Genomic DNA, 20,185 nt, shown 5'->3' on the forward strand with positions numbered 1-20,185 from the left:
TTCCCTGGTGGTCCAGTGTGGGCATCCGAGGGGGGGGCTGCGCTCATAAACAATGAGTGCGAACCCCCCCTGTCAGGAGAGCCGCCGATCGGCTCTCCTTTACTCGCGTCTGTCAGACTGTTACATCATGATCAGCCGTGATTGGACACGGCTGATAACGTGGTAAAGAGCCTCCGTCGGAGGCTCTTTACTGAGATCGGGGATGACACCCCGCATCACCGATTCAGACTGACACCCCGCATCACCGATTGCCGCGCTGCGCGCCCCCACAGTAGACGTCCAGTCAGGATTTCACAACCACTTCCCAGACGTCAATTGTCTATTGACCGGGCGGGAAGTGTTTAAGCATAATGGGCTATTATGCATCGCATAGTAGCCCATTATGTGTCACTTACCTGAAACCGAAGCCTGTGATGTCACCGATGTCCCCTGTTCCACGAAGCGTCCATCTTCTTTCTGGGTATTGCGGCTGTGATTGGCCGGAGCCGCAATGACATCGCGCGGGAGTCGGCAGTCACGGCAGGCTCTCCTTTAGATCGCCGTCTCTAAAGGTTTCTAAAGTGAATGTCACGATCAGAATAAAAAAATCGCAGATCGCTGCCATTACTAGTAAAAAAATTAATAAAATAAAAATGCCATAAATCTATCACCTATTTTGTAGACGCTATAACTTTTGCGCAAATCAATCAATATCCGATTATTGCGATTTTTTTTACCAAAAATATGTAGAAGAATACGTATTGGTCTAAACTGAGGGAAAAAAAAATTTTGTAAAAAAAATTGTGATATTTATTAAATAAAAAATTTAAAAATATTGTGTTTTTTTTTTTAGTTGTCGCTCTTCTTTTGTTTATAGCGCAAAAAAATAAAACCGAAAACCGAAAGCTCTATTTGTGGGGGGAAAACATAAAGATTTAATTTGGGTACAGTGTTGCATGACTGCGCAATTGTCATTCAAATTGCAACAGCGCTGAAAATGAAAAAATTGGTCTGGGCAGGAAGGGGGTGAAAATGCCCTGTATGGAAGGGGTTAAGCTAGTGCATTGTTGGTTCACTTACCTTTTCCTTCTAAATGTTTTATTTCTTTGTTTTCTTTGTCTGAATTTCTCACTTCCTGTTCCTCCTCAGTAAGCTGTTCCAGAACGGCTCAGATGATGGGGACAAGCTTACTGAGAATAAACAGGAAGTGAGAAATTCAGACAAAGAAAACAAAATTTAGAAGGGAAATCGAAGGATAAGGTAAGTGAATCAACACTGCACTAACTTAAAGCGGAGCTCCACCCTAAAGTGGAACTTCCGCTTATCAGAACCCCCCCCCCCTACGGTGCCACAATTGGCACCTTTCAGGGGGGGGGTACAGATACCTGTCCAGGTATTTGCATCCAGTTCCGGGCATACACTCTGCGGGTAGATTGCAGGCAGAACATCAGTCCCCCCCCCCCCCCGTTGTGTTCTGGGAAACACACAGCTCCCAGAACATAGTGGGGACCAGTGAAAGATGTGTTGCTCGAGCATGCACAGTAGGGAACTGGGCAGTGAAGCCGCAACGTTTCACTTCCTGATTCCCTCACCGCTAATGGCGGTAGGGGCAGCCAAGAGACGATTGCTCGCCTTCGGCTGCCGACGTCGCTGGACTCCAGGACAGGTGAGTGTCCATTTATTAAAAGTCAGCAGCTGCAGTATTTGTAGCTGCTGACTTTTAAAACCTTTACAACCTCTTTAATAAAGGTTAAATTTTATAGCAACGACTTCCGGTGCATAGTGCACATTATCTTACTGAAAGAGGCCACTGCCACCATGGGATCCCATTTCCATGAAGGGGTGTACTTGGTCAGCAACAATGCTTAGGTAGGTGGTATGGGCACCCCCTCTCCCATAGATACACGATTGCCATCTACTCCAGCTGAAAACAGCAAGATAGATTGACAACTATGGGCTGATTGACCCATTTTATATAAAAATATATTTGTTTTCTTTTATAAGAAAATTATGGATGTGCAATCCTGCTTCCTAAATTTTATTACAGGAAACATAAATGTAAGGCAAGCTCCCACATCACTCTGCCGTTTCTGCTGGTTAGTACACCATGCATCAGCCCAAGAACATTCTTATGTGGTTGACAAATGTAAGTATAGAAGTGAATTTCCATTTCACAGGCATGGGATTTATTTTCTATGTTTGTTTTCTTATTTCTCTCTTTGTTAAATAAAATTCCAAACAAATATGTTAATAAACAGTTACAAGATGAGACTGCCGGTTTCTCATGCACTTGGAACCTTTGAGTTGACATTACATTCGACTCTGTTGACCAGCTAACCCTTGCAGTTCTTTCTTATTATTCCTTACTTAATGACCCGATATGCAGATGGTCCCAAGAAGCAGAGTAAATACAGCAAGGGTCAATGCAAAAGTAGCTTTAAATGCACATAAAGCATAATTTATGTCTGTTCCCTTTGCCAAGTCCAGGGATGTCCTAATTGCCTTGGAAAATAATGACTGGGATGGTGTTATTTGAGCTGTGAATGTTTTCACGTGAAAGAATCCAGCTGGTGTCCTCTATTAGGGTCTTTTCTCATTCACAGTCCCAGTGAGGTTAGAAGACAATCACTGGGGGGGAGATAATTGTCAGGATTCCTTTTCTCTCTCCAGTGTTATTGTTTGGGTATTACATCCAAGTATTGCCTGTACAGACCCCCACAACAAGTTATTCTCTATATAAATCATATGAAAATTTAGACCCACAAAGCTGAATATGTTTAAAGAGGCTGATATTGCAGTTATGGATAAATGCACTCGGGCAAATGTATAGGCTATTATCACCCTCTACATTTAGAAGATTATTAGTAGGGTTGTCCCGATACCACTTTTTTAGGACTGAGTACAAGTACCGATACTTTTTTTCAAGTACTCGCCGATACCGAATACCGATACTTTTTTTTAAATGTGTCCCCAAATGCAGCCATGTCCCCCCACAAATGCAGCCATGTTCCCCCCATATATGCAGCCATGTCCCCCCACATATGCAGCCATGTCCCCCCACATATGCAGCCATGTCCCCCCACATATGCAGCCATGTCCCCCCCCTTATCCAGCCATGTCCCCCCCATATCCAGCCATGTCCACCCCCATATCCAGCCATGTCCCCCCCCATATCCAGCCATGTCCCCCCCATATCCAGCCATGTCCCCCCCCATATCCATCCATGTCCCCCCCATATCCAGCCATGTCCCCCCCCCATATCCCCCCCATATGCAGCCATGTCCCCCCATATGCATCCATGTCCCCCCATATGCAGCCATGTCCCCCCCATATGCAGCCATGTCCCCCCCATATCCTGCCATGTCCCCCCCATATATGCAGCCATGTCCCCCTTACCGTACATGCTGCCGCGCCGCCGTGCCGCCGCTTGGTTAATACGGGCGGGGAACATTATAGCTTTCATTTGAATAGCTGTAGTCTTTCGCGCCGCACTGCGTATAGACACTCCCCCTTGCTCGGGATTGGACAGTTCACCCGAGCAAGGGGGAGTGTCTATACGCGGCGCGGCGGGAAACACTACAGCTATTCAAATGAAAGCTGTAATGTTCCCCGCCCGTATTAACCAAGCGGGGATGCGGCGTAGCGGCGGGATGCAGCGGCGGAAGTGGAAGTATTCTATTTTGGTATCGGGGGTATTTGCGGGAGTACGAGTACTCCCGCAAATACTCAGAATCGGTCCCGATACCGATACTAGTATCGGTATCGGGACAACCCTAATTATTAGTATATGTAATACCAGTCTAAAACAATCGTATGTGCCCAAAGTCAATTGCAATTATGGTGTAATTAAAAAAACATGAAGTCCATGGCCCGGATTCAGATACAACTTACGGCGGCGTATCTCCAGATACGCCGCCGTAATTTCAAATATGCGCCGTCGTATCTTTACGCCGATTCTCAAAGGCAGACACGTTGAAAAAATAGGCTTCCTCCACCGACGTAACTAGCATACGTGTGCAATTTTACGCTGGCCGCTAGGTGTCGCTTCCGTTGATTTCCCCGTTGAATATGCAAATTAGGTAGATACGCCGATTCAGAAACGTATGTCCGCCCGGCGATTTTTTTTACGTTGTTTACGTAAGGCTTTTTCCGGCGTAAAGTTACCCCTGCTCTATGAGGCGTAGCCAATGTTAAGTATGGACGTCGGGCCAGCGTCGAATTTTGCGTCGTTTGCGTAAGTCGTACGCGAATAGGGCTGTGCGTAAGTTACGTTCACGTCTAAAGCATTGACTATTTGCAGCGTAATTTGGAGCATGCGCACTGGGATAATTTCATGGACGGCGCATGCGCTGTTCGTTAAGAACGTCAATTACGTGGGGTCACGGCTAATTAGCATACAGCATGCCCCCTACCAGCCTATTTTGAATTACAGGGGCTTACGCTGGCCAATATACGCTACACCGCCGTAACTTTAGGCGCAAGTTCTTTCTGAATACAGGACTTGGCTCTCAAAGTTACGGCGGCGTAGCGTATATGTGATACGCTACGCCCGCATTTAGTTACGCTATTGTATCTGAATCCGGGCCCATATCTGTGATACACAAAATGTCCCTCGTGCTAGAAATAAATTAAAAATTTGTGTTGTTACAGAAACCATTGTCCGTGATACTTTTTTTATTTGCACTAACATACAGTTTTTCTGAATTTGCTACACAAATTCTCCACCGCTCAATCAAACCATCGCCTTATCCAATCCACCACAGTTGTGCTCTCATTTTCTTTATGCCTGCATGTTTAAGAGGACATAAAATGCCCTTTTCCCTCTATTTGAGACAATTAGTACCATCCATTTTAATGATCTCCTTGTTTCCTTCTAATAGCATGAACTAAAAAACAGACACGTATCACATAGTGCTTTCCATAAAATTCCACTAATTTGACCCAATTCGCTCAAGTCCTACAAGAACTAACATGAGTAAGATCTCTCCTATTGGATGAGCTAAATCAAATAACAAAACATAAATTTGCCCTGACGCGTAAATAATTTTTCAAACATGGCAACAAAAGCAAAGCACTACTGGCCAAAACCTTACAGGCCAAGAGAGCACTCAATATGATAAGACAAGTTCAGAAACCTGATGGCACCCTTGCCACAAACAACAAGGACATAGCTGCATGTTTTGAACTATACTAGGCCAACCTATACAATCTGACCAATACAAAAATCACCTCAAGACCCCACAACACCCAGATCGACACTCATCCGAGACTTCCTGAGGCAGTACACTCCTAACTCAATATCTCGAGATATAGCTCAGTCTCTTGAAAACTTTAATTTAGATGAGGAATTATACCAAGCGATCAAACAAGTGAAAGCAGGGAAGAGCCCAGGCCTACATGGCTTCACAGCTGCATAAGATAAAACGTTTAACGATAAAACATTTAAGGATATCCTCACTATTCCCTTCCTTTCTACATCCAACTCTCTTGCATCACCAGCACACCCCCACCGCCTTCTAGAAGCTCATTTAACTGTACTACACACGCGAGTCTCCAACTACCATCCTATTTTCCTCCCCAAATTCTTTGCCAAATTCCTGTCTAACTGCCTCTTTTCACTCATCCCATCATTGGTGTCTACATACCAAGTGGGCTTTGTCCCTGGTCGAGAAGCAAGGGGTATCACCATCAAAGCTATCAACCTTCATTCCTGGTTCTCCTCTAAACAAAACGGCTTCTTTCTCTCACTAGATGCAGAGAAGGCATTCGACAGGGTGGCCTGGCATTACATGGCTGAAACCCTCCGATCCCTTGGACTCGGGGATAACATGTTTAACCTGATTCTGGTCCTCTACACCTGCCCTACTGAACAAGTGAGACTCCATGACCACTTGTCTAATGCCTTCTCCATTTTAAATGGCACTCTCTAATCTTGCCCGTTATCTCTGCTTCTTTATGTACTAACTGTGGAGCCCTTTCTCAACCGTCTATGAGCCAACCCAAGCGCCAGAGGACTCTCGGTTTCTGGACACAAATTTAAAATTGCTGCTTTCACTAAAGACATCTTACTGTTCCTTTCTGACCCACACATCACCCTCCCAAACTTATTTAGAGATTTTGCCCACTTCCAGCATATTTCCAACCTCAAAATTAATTTTGAAAAATCATACGCCCCAAACTTCTCCTTGTCAAAAGACACAGTATCTCACTGCCAAAGCAATTCCCCCTTCACCTGGAAAACAAAAGCAATTACATATTTAGATAGCCGACTCTCAACCCGCCTTGCCGACCTATACTTCCTGAGTTTTGCATCACTTTTGATCCACAAAAGTGATAAATTCACTCCTTCTCCTGCTTTGGAAGAGCTGATGTACTAAAAATGAATGTCCTCCCTAGACTCTTTAATATCATGCAAGCCATCCCCATTCACCTACCTCCCATATTTTTCTCTACATATAAATCCATCTGTACAAAATTTCTCTGGCGCAACAAACATCCACGCATTATATACACACACCTTGTACTCCCCAAAAACAAAGGAGGCATGGGCCTTCCAGACCTCTATAACTACTATACAGCCTGCCTTCTCACCAGAATAGGGGATTGGAACATTCATGCATATACAAAACAATGGTTCACTGTAACGGAATGGCCCGTGGGACCCAGAGGCTCTTGCAGGGTGTGGGGTACTCCTGTTTCAGCTTCACCAATGACTCTTGTGTCTAAAGTCATCCTATGTCCACTAGGGGCATAGGATGACTGAGAAATGATATCTTGGATTACATGAGATGGGACAGTAATGATAATTCACAATGTATTCCAGGATATCTTGAAATATTACAGGTTGTTGATTCTCTTAACAGTCAGTGGGAACACCGACTGTTAAGGTGTTAATGTCGTCTGCTTCTGTCATGTAAATTAATCTTAGTCTGGCTCCTAAGAACCTGTCGTTGTGTGAAGTTCTATTGATGATAAATGTGGATTGTGAGTTAACAAGACAGTCTAAAGGTCCGATGTCTGACTTATAAGCTGTAGCTAATTAGCTCATGTAGATTATCTCGGAGTCAGAATGTCTGTCTACTAAAAGATGTGTATTGAGGGGGGCTCGTTAGTAACCATTGTATGATGTTGTGGGTGGAGTGTGTCATTGTCCATTTGATTACTGCAAGTATTCCTTTTGGTGTATACAAGAGCCACCTTCTCAATAAAGATTGTCTATTCCTGTTGAACCAGAGAACAGAGCTGTGTCTCGTTTCTGGGGGGGAAATCCGTACGGGTCGCGTTGCCGGATTGTGGAGTGTCGATAAGCTGTCTTGGGCTCGGAATGGAATATCGAAAATGGCTTTAACCCCTGTCCCATTTGGGGTTCAGTTACAGTCACATTAGAATAATCCATATCCTTGTTACCCCTAGTTACCGCACCTTGGCTACCTCTCAAACACATTCCATCCACTGTTGATGATCACTTGCTCTTAGATCCCACCATAAGCTGTTTTCATGAAGTGGGCATAAAATAATCCCTTTCTTCTGCACCAGGTCCCATGACACAACTCCGTCCTAATCCTGCATTCCCTCCGGGGATGTCCAAACAATTCCTTTCAAGCTCATGGCCACATAAACATGTTCTGGCTAAACACTTCTTTCATAGAGCTACAATTCTAAACTGTGAAGAACTTGCCTCCCAAATGAAAAATCTTAAGTTCCCACTATGGACTTATCTTCAAATACAACACCTTTTCTTGGGTCCAAATAGAAAACCACACTGGTCCCGTCAACTTACTCCCCTAGAGTTATTATGTTCTGAAAACACACCACAAAGAGACGTAGTTTCAACCATCTACTCTTTACATTTTGCCAAACACCCCACAAAAACAAGACATGTCTAAACTGGGAGAGAGGACTTTTGCTAGACCTCACAGATAAACACTGGGAACAAATATTCAAAAACATCGTTAGGAGTTCAACAAATGTGTCAGCCCAGGAAAATGGCTATAAGGTCCTCACACGATCACACAATGATACAGAGTTCCGACCTCAATTCACGAGTTTTCACCATCGGTATCCAACTTATGTCTCCAACAGGGTCTCTCATCCACATATGGTGGTCATGCCCTGTCATTCAGAAAAAATGGATGGAGTACAGCGCTCAGGGTGTTTGCACAAAACAATCAACGGAGGGTTAAAGATTAAAAATAAAAATAATAATAGGATTAAATAAATAATCAATTAGATTAAGATTAAAATCACAAACCACATTAGAGATATATGGTATAAATGTTCAAGAGTCCATGAAAGGATCAGTCCCAGCAGGGTGCCGAAAAGGCTATAGTTGATGACAGTGAAGAACCAATGTAGATGAAGGCAGTAGATCAGGGCTGCTATCCAGGAGCGAAGCCAGCTCAATATATGCAGGAGAAAAACAAGAGAGAAGAGCGCCTCTGAGTATACTGCTTTTAATTATAAAACATAAAAATATCCAGCACTTACATCATAGTATTATGGTGCAGTCGTGGGAGCTGGTGTGCGTCTGTGGCTGACAGCCAGCAAGGCATGAGAACTGGGCGGCCGGAGGGAGCCGGGGAGGGACGGCTAAATCCTTGTTGTTATGCCGCTGCTAGACAGTGAGTTCATCAGCTGATGCGTGACGTCAGCTCGGACGGAGGCTGAGGAGGACCACAACGCGTTTCAGAGCATGCGCACGGAAACGACCAGCGCGCTCCTTTTTCAAGTGTATTGAAAAAGGAGCGCTCTTCTCTCTTGTTTTTCTCATGCCCTATCATTCAAAAGTTTTGGAGTGAAGTCCATAACATAACCTCAAAGGTCTTCACCCTCACATTAGAATTCTCTCTCTCCCAATTCCTCTTACATCACACCTCAACACCCAGAAGCTCTCACTTCAAATCCCTAGCTATGCACATGCTAAAAGCTGATAAGCTATGTGTCCCAGCCTTGTGGGGCAAAAACATGCCCTCTCAATCAAAGAATGGTTTTGGAGAATTGACAAAATCGCTGAAATAGAGGAGCCATAGCCATCTACCATAACAACATCTTCAAGCACACTACCTATTGGTCTTATTGATCTCATTTTAGACCACAACTGAATATACCCAAACCATGGACCACAAACCCAAATTAATAGGGACAATACCTCTTTCTCTTTTTATGGCTGCGTTGCTTTCAATCCATCCACTGTAACAAATCAACGGCCAGGCTGAGCAGCGAAGATGATTTCGAGGGGTCAGGTAAGTAGAAGGGGGGGGGCTGGGGGGGCCGGTATTATCGGATGTTTTTTCACCTTAAAGCGGGGGTTCACCCATACATAACACTTTTTTCCCTTAGCTTCATGCTCATTTTGTCTAGGGGAATCGGCTAGTTGTTTTAAAATATGAGCTGTACTTACCGTTTACGAGATGCATCTTCTCCGCCGCTTCCGGGTATGGGCTGCGGGACTGGGCATTCCTATTTTGATTGACAGTCTTCCGAGAGGCTTCCGACGGTCGCATCCATCGCGTCACGATTTTCCGAAAGAAGCCGAACGTCGGTGCGCAGGCACAGTATAGAGCCGCACCGACGTTCGGCTTCTTTCGGCTACTAGTGACGCCATGGATGTGACCGTCGGAAGCCTCTCGGAAGACTGTCAATCAAGAAGGAACGCCCGCTCCCGAAGACCCATACCCGGAAGCGACGGAGAAGATGCATCTCGAAAACGGTAGGTACAGCTCATATTTTAAAACAACTAGCCGATTCCCCTAGACAAAATGAGCATCCATCTAAGGGGATTGTTTGAAAAAATTGTTTTATGGGTGAACTCCCGCTTTAATGCATGGAATGCATTAAGGTAAAAAAAAACGTTTACCTTTACAACCCCTTTAAGTTGCACTGTTTTTCGGTATGTTTTACTGCCATTCTGTGCAACCTCCTCAGCACTTCCCAGCCTCCCATCCAAATCTTTCTCAGACAATGCCAAAATGTCTATTCAGTCATATGGAGAGTTCTTATTCAGAGTTTTCATCTACCACCCAGTAGGTCAAAATTCATAGCTGAAATTATTTTCTACAATTTCTCAAATATGTACACCGGTAGCTATGCAGTGACATCATGGATCCCTTCCTCTTCCTCTTCTCCATCACTGGTGGCAGCATGTACAGTAGTCCTTACTTTTGGTCACGTAATGATGTGTAAGCACGGTTCAATGTAATAGTATTCTGAGCACAGGCCGACACAATGATGCATCCCCAGGGGAGTGTCCATAACAGCCAAGGCTCAGTGGATTAAATGGTTCAACTTAAAAGAACTCAGAACATGTAGTAGCCAAAATAACCTACTGCAGAGAACAGCTCTGTATTTAAGATGAGTATTGTTTTGTGTTTTACAGTTTATGGGCATATTTATTATATTTTGGAGATCTGCTATAAACTACATAAGGACAGCACCGGTACCTGCAGCAATATCAAAAATTACACACAAGAGCATCATGTGTACATACAGGAAAGCCCTGGGGCCATTCTAAAATGTATTAAACATAATTCTAATATTAAACAAATCTCTAAAGCGAACCTGGTAACTTACAGCAATCTGCTGAAATACCGTATTTATCGGCGTATAACACGCACAGGCGTATAACACGCACCCTAACTTTAAGAGGGAAGTTTCAGGAAAAAAAACTTTCCACCGCCCCCTGCGTATAACACGCAGGCACAGTTTACCCTCTAATTTCAGGGTAAAAAAGTGAGTGTTATACGCCAATTAACAGACAGGAGCCAATCTACGAGCTCTCTGGAGGTACAGTATGCAGTGTGTCATTGCTACAAGACTGTGCTGTAGGTGAGCTTGTCTTTGGTACATTAGAGATAAAATGAGCCCTGTTCAGCTGAATTTTTTTTCAGTCTCTTGTGGCTGGCATGCTGTGCAACCATGTAGTTCTTGGCCAGTGAGACCCACTGTCGTTCTGCATATCTCTGTCTTCAGGCTACCATAATTATGTCCTTCCTTCGTTCAGCCTCTCAAGCAGTATTTTCTATTTCAGTGCTGTGTACTATATTTGCTGACTCACACTTCCTAGGCTGCTATCTACCATTGCGATCTGGAAGTGTAAATATGGAAATTAAATTAAAAGCAGCAACGTAACTTGAAAACTTGCACTGTAAACAGTTTAGGCCCTTAAAGGAGAAAATGAGAACTATGGTAAAACAAAAAAAACAAAAACAAAACACAGGATAGGGAGCTACTAAAATGACTAAATATGAATAATTATCACATTTAACCGACCCCCTTGTGTTGAAAAAGCAGCTAATTAACAAGATAGATTCAAGATAGATTCAAAATGCTGTGTTCACACCTCCCATCTCCTAACCCAAACAAAAAACCAAGTACAGAAACAAAAATTGAAACCTCTCATGTTTCCTAACGCTAACCATTCATGTATCGATTTCTTCAACAATGCTAAACAGTGTGAGTGAAGAATCTGCAATTTCGGGTATTTTATTGAGACAGCCGGCAACCATTATAATAATAATTCCAAGACAAACCTATCACACACCATCACTTACCATCTGATATTCCTTTACTTTTATTTCTGTTTCATGTGTACATACGAGTTGTGTCTAAAAGTTTCAGTAAATAGTCCGATATCTTAATGGCAACATGGGCCAGGTGTGTTCACATACACATGGCTATCCAGAGACATGTCAAAAAGTGTCACCTGGCGTGGAGTACACGTGACTGTCAGGGTAAACCTACTGTGGGCAGTCGAACATAGTCAGTGTCAGAAGGAAGGTCACAGTGCAATGGAACAATGAGTGAACATACAAATTCTGCTACAAATTGGAGAAAACGGCGATGGCGATTGGTGGAAGTATATGGGACAGAAGCTATTACCAGAAAATGTGTTCGAAGTGATTCGACGCATGCGTGGAAGCATTGAACTTCCGGGTTCGTGCACGTCGCCGCATCATCGTCGCCGTCACGTCGCCGCGTCGTCACTGCGTATTCTGTCTGCACGGAATTTGGTCTGATGGTGTGTACAGCCATCAGACCAAATTCTCCCAGCAGACATGTCCGATGAAAACGGTGCGGCGGACCGTTTTCATCGGACAATCCCGTCGTGTGTACGAGGCCTGAAAGGCAAGAAAAGAGACAACAAGATGCGCCTACTAAGTGCAGTATGGTAAAATAGCAGTTTATTAATATAATCAGCCAAATGGCTACTCACATGACAGTTGTGAGAAGCAAACATAAGTATCTCAATAAGGGGTGTGTGGTCACTTTGTAAGCCGGGGATGCATTCTGAGTGTGGTCCTAGTAAGCTGAAACCATCCAGACTTTGCAGGGGGATCGGGAAGATGGAGCCAGATGGCCTCTGTCCTGTTCAGTGGTGGTGTGCGGGTCAGTGTGGAACGCACTAGTCACACAACAAAAGTTAAAGCGGTTGTATACCCTTAAAAAAATAAAAAAATTAACATAAACCTGCAAGGCAAAGGCATAATGAGCTAGTATGACTAGTATACTAGCTCATTATCAATTACTTACCTTAGATCGAAGCCCCTGCAGCGGTCCTCGGACACGTCCTCTGTCGCCGCCATGGTACCCGGAATGACTTCCGGGTATCGCCATTCTGGAGCTGTGACTGGCCGGAGCGCCAATGACGTCACTCCCACACATGCACGCATGTAGGTTAAGGAGATATTGCAAGCACCTACAGGTAAGCCTTAATGTAGATAGATCACTAACTGGAGGTGTACTGTACAACATATGGACTTTCATTTCTATTTTTATTAATTTTAGCGCTGCACCATCTGCATTTATTTACTTTCAGGGATTTTATGAATATTGACCCTGGTGTTCAGCTGCTATACAAGGGTTTGTTCATATATATTTTTGCGCTGATTTAATTTCTTTACTCAAGCCTTAATGTAGGTTTACCTGTAGGTGCAAGTATAGCCTGAGGGTATACAACAGCTTTAACGAAAAAAAAATCAAAAAAATACCAACAAATAATAATAAAAATCAAAAAAAAAAAAAAAAAAACAACAACAAAAAAAAATTTGCGGGCGCGATGGACTACTACAGTCTTTTTCTGCTGTCACTTTTCTATGTTTCTATGCTACATTGAAAAGAATGCTCTTACATTGCTGGTCAGTGGGAACAATGTCCTTATGTATGTTCATACATGGTGGTCAGTGCAACCTTGTACACATAGCTAAAAAGATCATTGGTGTAAGTGGTAACCTAACTGAGGCCCCGTACACACGTCCGAGGAATTCGACGGGCAAAACTCATCGTTTTGCTCGTCGAGTTCTGTGTGAAGCCGCCGAGGATCTCGGCGAGCCAACTTTCCTCATTGAACAACGAGGAAATAGAGAACATGTTCTCTATTTGGTTCGACGAGGAACTCGTCGGCTTCCTCGGCCGAAAGTGTACACACGGCCGGGTTTCTCGGCAGAATTCACCTCCGATCGAGTTTCTGGCTGAATTCTGCCGAGAAACTCGGTCGTGTGTACGGGGCCTGAGAGACAGAGATTGCTCATATTGCAAGGTACCTCTAGCAACTTCTAAGGGAATTCTAGGGTTCCAAAGAACAGCAGTTGAGAAAGGTTGATCCAAATATTCGATGGAACACAGTACAAAAAAAAAGAAGAAGGGACTATGCATTGTGAAAATCAGAGAGCTAAACGAAATGTCTCTGATATTTCACTGCTCTTAAAATGCAAGTGTCGTGCTACTGAGCTGGCAGTAATAGTTACACCTGCCAGCATTAAAAAATGAACTGAAAATCAGATCATTAAGAAAATTGTATGAAATGGTAATGATGTTGAGTTTAGCACATCTCAAGATTTTCCCCTGCCTCAGTTTTGTCGAGGTCTAATTATTGCTGAAGCTGTAATATATTAATCATGATATGTTCTTAACTTTCCTCCCCCCCCCCCTCTAGGGTGAAGAGTTTGGCTAAGCAGGATGCAAGCTTAACATAACCCTTTCTATGCCAGTAGATGATTCTCTTGCAACTCCCACCCCTTAACTTACATCTACTCACAGGAGCAAAAGCGATCATTGTCACTGACAAATTGCACTGGACTTAAATGTTTCTGGCTAATTAAACATAAGTTAAATTATTAGTTGGGCATTAAAGCTATAATTACAACTTGATAAAAGCACCTGAACCTTCTCCTTTATGTTAAACAAAATCATGTAAAGACTCATGTTCTGTATATGCCAATTCATTTAGTGCAGGAATAATGTAAAGGCACCTTATGCCCTGTACACACGATCGGAATTTCTGAAGGCATAAAATCCAATGGAATTTTCCATCGGAATTCCGTTCAAGCTGTCTTGCATACACACTGTCAGACCAAATTCCGAGCGTCCAAAACACGGTGACGAAAAACACTACGACGAGCCGAGAAAAATGAAGTTCAATGCTTCCGAGCATGCATCAACTTGATTCTGAGCATGAGTCTTCTTTTCTCCATCGGAGTTCAACACAGACGATTGGAATTTCTATTGAAAAAAAAATAACACATGTTCTATTTCTAAACTCAGACGGAAAAAAGTCAGATGGGGCCCACACACGGTCGGAATATCCAATGAAAAAGTTCCATCTGACTTTTTTCATCGGAAATTTTGATTGTGTGTACAAGGCATAAGAGTAGAGAAACTACTGCAGACAATTACAAGATAGGAAGATACTTGCTGGGAGTGATCTTTTACCCCTCATTTCCCATCTAACTGTACTATAGTAATGTGTAAAATATGTCATACTAGACATATTGAAGTGGACAGATGTTAGATGGTTGAACTGTAATTTTTATTCCTCTCAAATGGTCATTCAGTTATTTTCTCTGCAATTTGTCAGTAACATGGTTCGCTTGTCTTTGCTGCCTCCACACTTATAGTTATTTAAAGAAGGGAGTAAAAGTAATGGGTCTAGTAGTCCAGGGGTATCCAGTCTTTACATACAAAAGGGGCAGTTTACTGTCTTTCAGATTTTAGGGGGGCCAGACTTTGCCCAGTGGGAGTAAAGAAATTGCCCTATTTCAGTGGATGTAACCAATGCCCCATCACTGGTATTAATGGGAGGAAGAGTGCCCCATCTTTGGTGTCAGTGGAAGGAGAATGCCCAATTGTTGGTGTCAGTGGAAAGAGAATGCCCCATTGTTGGTGTCAGTGGGAGAAATCATGAATTGTATTAATATGAGAAATAGTGCCCCAAGGGCAGAATAATGGCAAGCAAAGGACCACATTCAGCCCTTGGGTTGCAAGTTGGACTTCAGAGACCACTGTCTAGCCAATTGCTGCTCTGCTACATACCGTAGTTACATAGTTTAAAAGGATGAAAAAACATGATGCCCATCCAAGTGGAACCTTAGAACTCAGTCTAGAAAAAGGCAAAAAATTCCCTGGGCAAGTGTTACTGATTCTCCAAAGACACATTTTATTTCTTGACCTCCAACAGCAGATCAATTTCCTGGATCAAATATTGCTCTATTAACATCAAGTAACTACCATTTTCAATATTATTAAGTGATAACTGACTGCCTTGGAGGATTTTAAAGAAATACGAAGAGGAGTCAGGATAAAGGCTGAAGGGAATAGGAGTACAAATTAAGGAGACAACATGCTTGTGCGTATTGGGTATTCATACATTTCACTACAATTGGATGCTGCCTTGAGAAGATAATAGTGCCCAAATACAGTAATTCATATTTACTCTGCTAGTGAGCTGTTTTTTTTGTATTTTAACCAAGGATATTGCCAACAATAACTAAAGCATCAAGGCTTTGATGCATTGCATTGTCCTAGTAAGGACCAAGCCTGCTCTGGAAAGTGACATTAGGACATTGCATCTTTTAATAGAATGAGTTGTTGATAATTGATAAAAGAAGCTCAATGTATTCTATTTATGTATTTGCATGTATGACCATGAATGCATATCTTAATTTCTCTACCATAGGGATTAGTCTGCTGAGATTGGATGGAATAATGGACAATCTTGCACACCACAATGCTGCAGTGCCATCCTGTGGCCATCTTGTCATGGTAGCGTCATTAGGTATGCTTATGGTTAAACCTCTCAAACAATTAAAAAAAAAAAACACAAAATACTAAATATTTTAAATATTTTGTTTTCATGAATGCCTCAGCGCCGGTTCACACAGGGGCAACCCGACTTACAGCGCGACTTTGCAAGGCAACTTCAGCGCGACTTTAGTGCGACTTAAGCGTGACTTGGAGCAACTTACAATCTGACTTGAAGTTGCCTCCAGGACAGGTGACTGGCTGTGGCCAATCACAGAATAATCAGCTCTGTGGGAGGGAGGGGTTTGCGTCAGTAAACTATTTTCTTTTCCTGTAAAGTTGCTTCAGTTAAGAGAGTGATCCGACTTTGGAGGCAAATTCCATTGAAATCTATGGGTACAAGTTGCCTAGAAGTCACCTTGAAGTAGTACAGGAACCTTTTCTGAAGTCGGAGCGACTTCAGTAGTGTACATTAAGATGGCTCTCATTCACTTCAATTGATTTTCTCATGTCGTGCCACTTGGGGCAACTTGGGGCGACACAAGTCGGATCCCAAGTCGCGGTAGTGTGAACCGGCACTAAAACTTTCCAGTGAGTAAAACATTGAGTCTTTCCAAACTTTGAACATCTACTACTACTATTAGTCAAAGCATTTTACCTTATGCATTAACTACTCTTACAAGATCATAATATATGATAATGCTTGTGTATCATAATTTAATAAGATAAAACATATTAATAGTTTATGTTTGCAATTTTTTTATTGCATTCCATCTCCTCCAGCCAGCCTCTTAAAGCTACTTCATGTCTACATGCATTTGGCTGAAATTAAGCTGCACTGGGCCAGCTTCCTGGCATCAGTGGACTATGCTTGTTGTGGGTTAGCATGCCTATTGTATTCGTCAGGGTCACATAGGTCACATAGTTTTCACCCAATAAGTTCTGCATAAGGACCTTCATTGCAGGAACATTAGGTATTATCTTAAAGAGGAACTGCAGTCTGCTAACATAATTTGCATATTATTTTATAAATACTGTGATTTTGTATTTGCCAAATATGCTTCAGAAATCTCCCTCCACTGAGTCTGGCTGCAGCCATTTTAACTGAGGGCAGCGGAAGCTGCTGCCTGTTCACTTTCTGGATTTACACCTCCAGCCCTGCAGCTCTGATTGGCTCTCTTATGACTCACCCCCACCCCCCCTGCCTTCCTGGCACACTCTCATGAGAGAGAGCTGTGCATGATTTCATAATCCTAGGCTTTTTTGCAGACAAGAAACAGGAAGTGGGTTGTAAAAGGTATTTACTGGCAGAAAACAAATGTTCTACTATCCAAAGTGACAGCAAGGGGAGAGGATTTAATAGACGAAAAGTTAAAAAAAATGACTGAAGGTCTGCTTTAATAACATCTGTAATTTTAGATTAGAAACAGCTTACCTTACCTTATCGTGTTACAGCGTATTTAAAATTATTGGGCTTAGGTCTACTTTAAACATTTTTTTTGTAAGAAAGAATATATTTAAATTCCTTAACATAACTATAGTATGGTCAAGGACACAGCTACAGTTAAAGAGTTGTGGAAGGGGCATGCAAATTACAGGTTCACTTCTGATTCAGACCTATGTTTTTCATAAATACAGAATAAACAGTATATCCAAGCCGAAATAAACTATGTCACTGTATTAGAGTTCATTAATGTAATTTTTTGGCAAAACATTTCTTGAAAAATCAAATTTCTAACAGTGAATGTGATTTTTGTTAGTGAAAACCCATTTACTCCAAAGTTGAAAGTTCAAAGTAGAACTTCTTCTTTTTTTAAAGTACTTTTGAATGACATTTATCAAGTCATCAAATGTACAGGTGAGAATTTTCTTATGAACGTTCGTTCTAAAATCTACCAGTGTATGGTCAGTCTAACTTAAGGGGCACAGCATATAAATAGGTAGCATGGTACTTCAAATACCGTGAGAGGAAGAAAGAAAGAAAGAAAGAAAGAAAGAAAGAAAGAAAGAAAGAAAGAAAGAAAGAAAGAAAGAAAGAAAGAAAGAAATAGAGAGAGGATCTGAATTTTACTTGATAATAATGCTTTTTTTCTCCAATGAAGAGATGCAGAGTAGTTTAAAGAGACTCTGTTATTTCCCTAAATAATTCAAACTGCAAGAGAAGAGCTCCTAAACATACCTCTCTGGTGGCCCACATGTCCTACTTCTCTTCTGTTTCGGTTCAGGATACCACCGTTGGCATATTCAGTATTTAACAATTCTAGGCGATTTACTTCTGCAATGTGACTTGACTAATTTGGGGAAATTACCTAGTTGCTCTGATATATTGTTATTAGTTATCCCTCTGTGCCTCCTTGCTCCTCTATGTAAACTAATTTTTTTCTGTTCCTGACACAACTGAAAGCAAGACTTAAAGCATTATAATTCCCCCATTTTTTTTTTTTTTTTTGTATGTTCCTACTCAATCTTGGAAACTATGTACTATAATATTTATGTATGCTGTTTTGTTCTACCTTTCTGTAAAACCCAATAAAATTCTTGAAACATAACAATTCTAGGTGTGTCAGATGTCTATTCCTTCACACATTCACCATTGTTCCTCCTTCCAACCCTATGTTTCTACAGGACATCAGAGAGACAGGATTCATAGGATTAGTTAATATTCCAATCGCACATCTTCCTGGATTTTAAAACGGCCAATAACTGCAAAAATGGGTGCTGAAGCAATCACCAGCTGGGAACTGGAACGACAATAATACGAACCTACTCGCCAGCACACCGCGGATCGTATAAACGTCCAAAAGTTTAATGCAGTGAAAACATCACAAGGATTGCTAGCAATCCTTGTGATGTTTTCACTGCATTACGCTTTTGGACGTTTTATACGATCCACGGTGTGCTGGCGACTATGTTCGTAGGGTTCATAAGATGGGGCCACAGCAGGCGGCGAGGGCACAGATATTCATCATTTACAAAAGTGTTGAATTCTAAAGACACCGATGGAGGCTGCAGAACTGGAATGAAGGAGAGGTAGGACACACAGACCACCATAGAGGTGAGTATAAGCGCTGTTCTCTTGGAGGGACCTGAAGGTGCAAATTCCTGATAGACCTGAAAAGTCTCTTTATGGTAAACCAAAACAAGCACTGGAATATCGCTAAAGAGTTAGTTTAATGAATTTCCCAGCATGCATTAATTGAAAAGCTGAGATCTCATATAATGCTATGAAACATTCAACCACAAAATTGCTTCCTATTAGGAAAATGATCCTTCCTTTGATCTTGTTTTATTGCAAGTGCTATCCTGACTTTGTTTCCAAATACAGCCATGGTATAGAAAAACATCATATTCATTGAAATATTAGGAAATGTTTTACTTTACTTATTAGGCGACTTCCCATGGGCTAACATAAACTTACAAGTTTTAAGAGCACAATAAGAGCCAAGGTTTTTTTCGTCTTTGAGATTTAATAAAGGAAAAAAACCTTATAAATCATCATTATGGTAACACTCCAAATAACTCAAAGACTCGTCTGCACGCATAATACTCCACATAACTAAAAGATTAATATAAATTACAGATGATTTATATATATCTTACTTTACCATTTTTATTTCTTGTGCTTTTGCACATGCTTTGTTAACAGACAGTTCATAACATATATGAAAACATTTTAATTACATACCATATATATAATTGTTATTTCACATTCAGTAAAATACTATTTTCAATCAGGTAAGTGTTGGGTTTTTTATTCTAAATTGAGGGGATTCTAGACATATAGTTAATAAAGAAAATGTAAAAAAATGTGACAAAGGGTTCTAAGAGCACTATAGGTTACCTAAGCAGCCACCACAGTAGTACTGCTTGCTTTAAAGTGGGAGTTCACCTGAATTTTTTTTTTTAACATTAGATTGAGGCTAATTTTACTAAGCAGAATCGGGTGTTTTTTTTTAAATGAATGCAGTACTTACCGTTTTAGAGATCGATGTTCTCCGTGCCTTCCGGGTATGATCTTCGGGACTGGGGGTTCCTATTTGATTGACAGCCTTCTGACGGTCGCATACAGCGTGTCAACAGTTGCCGAAAGAAGCCGAATGTTGGTGCGGCTCTATACGGCGCCTGCGCACCGACGTTCGGCTACTTTCGGGAACTCGTGACGCGCTGTATGCGACCGTCGGAAGGCTGTCAA

This window comes from Rana temporaria, chromosome 6, assembly GCF_905171775.1.
Source record: "Rana temporaria chromosome 6, aRanTem1.1, whole genome shotgun sequence".
Taxonomy (NCBI): Eukaryota; Metazoa; Chordata; class Amphibia; order Anura; family Ranidae; genus Rana; species Rana temporaria.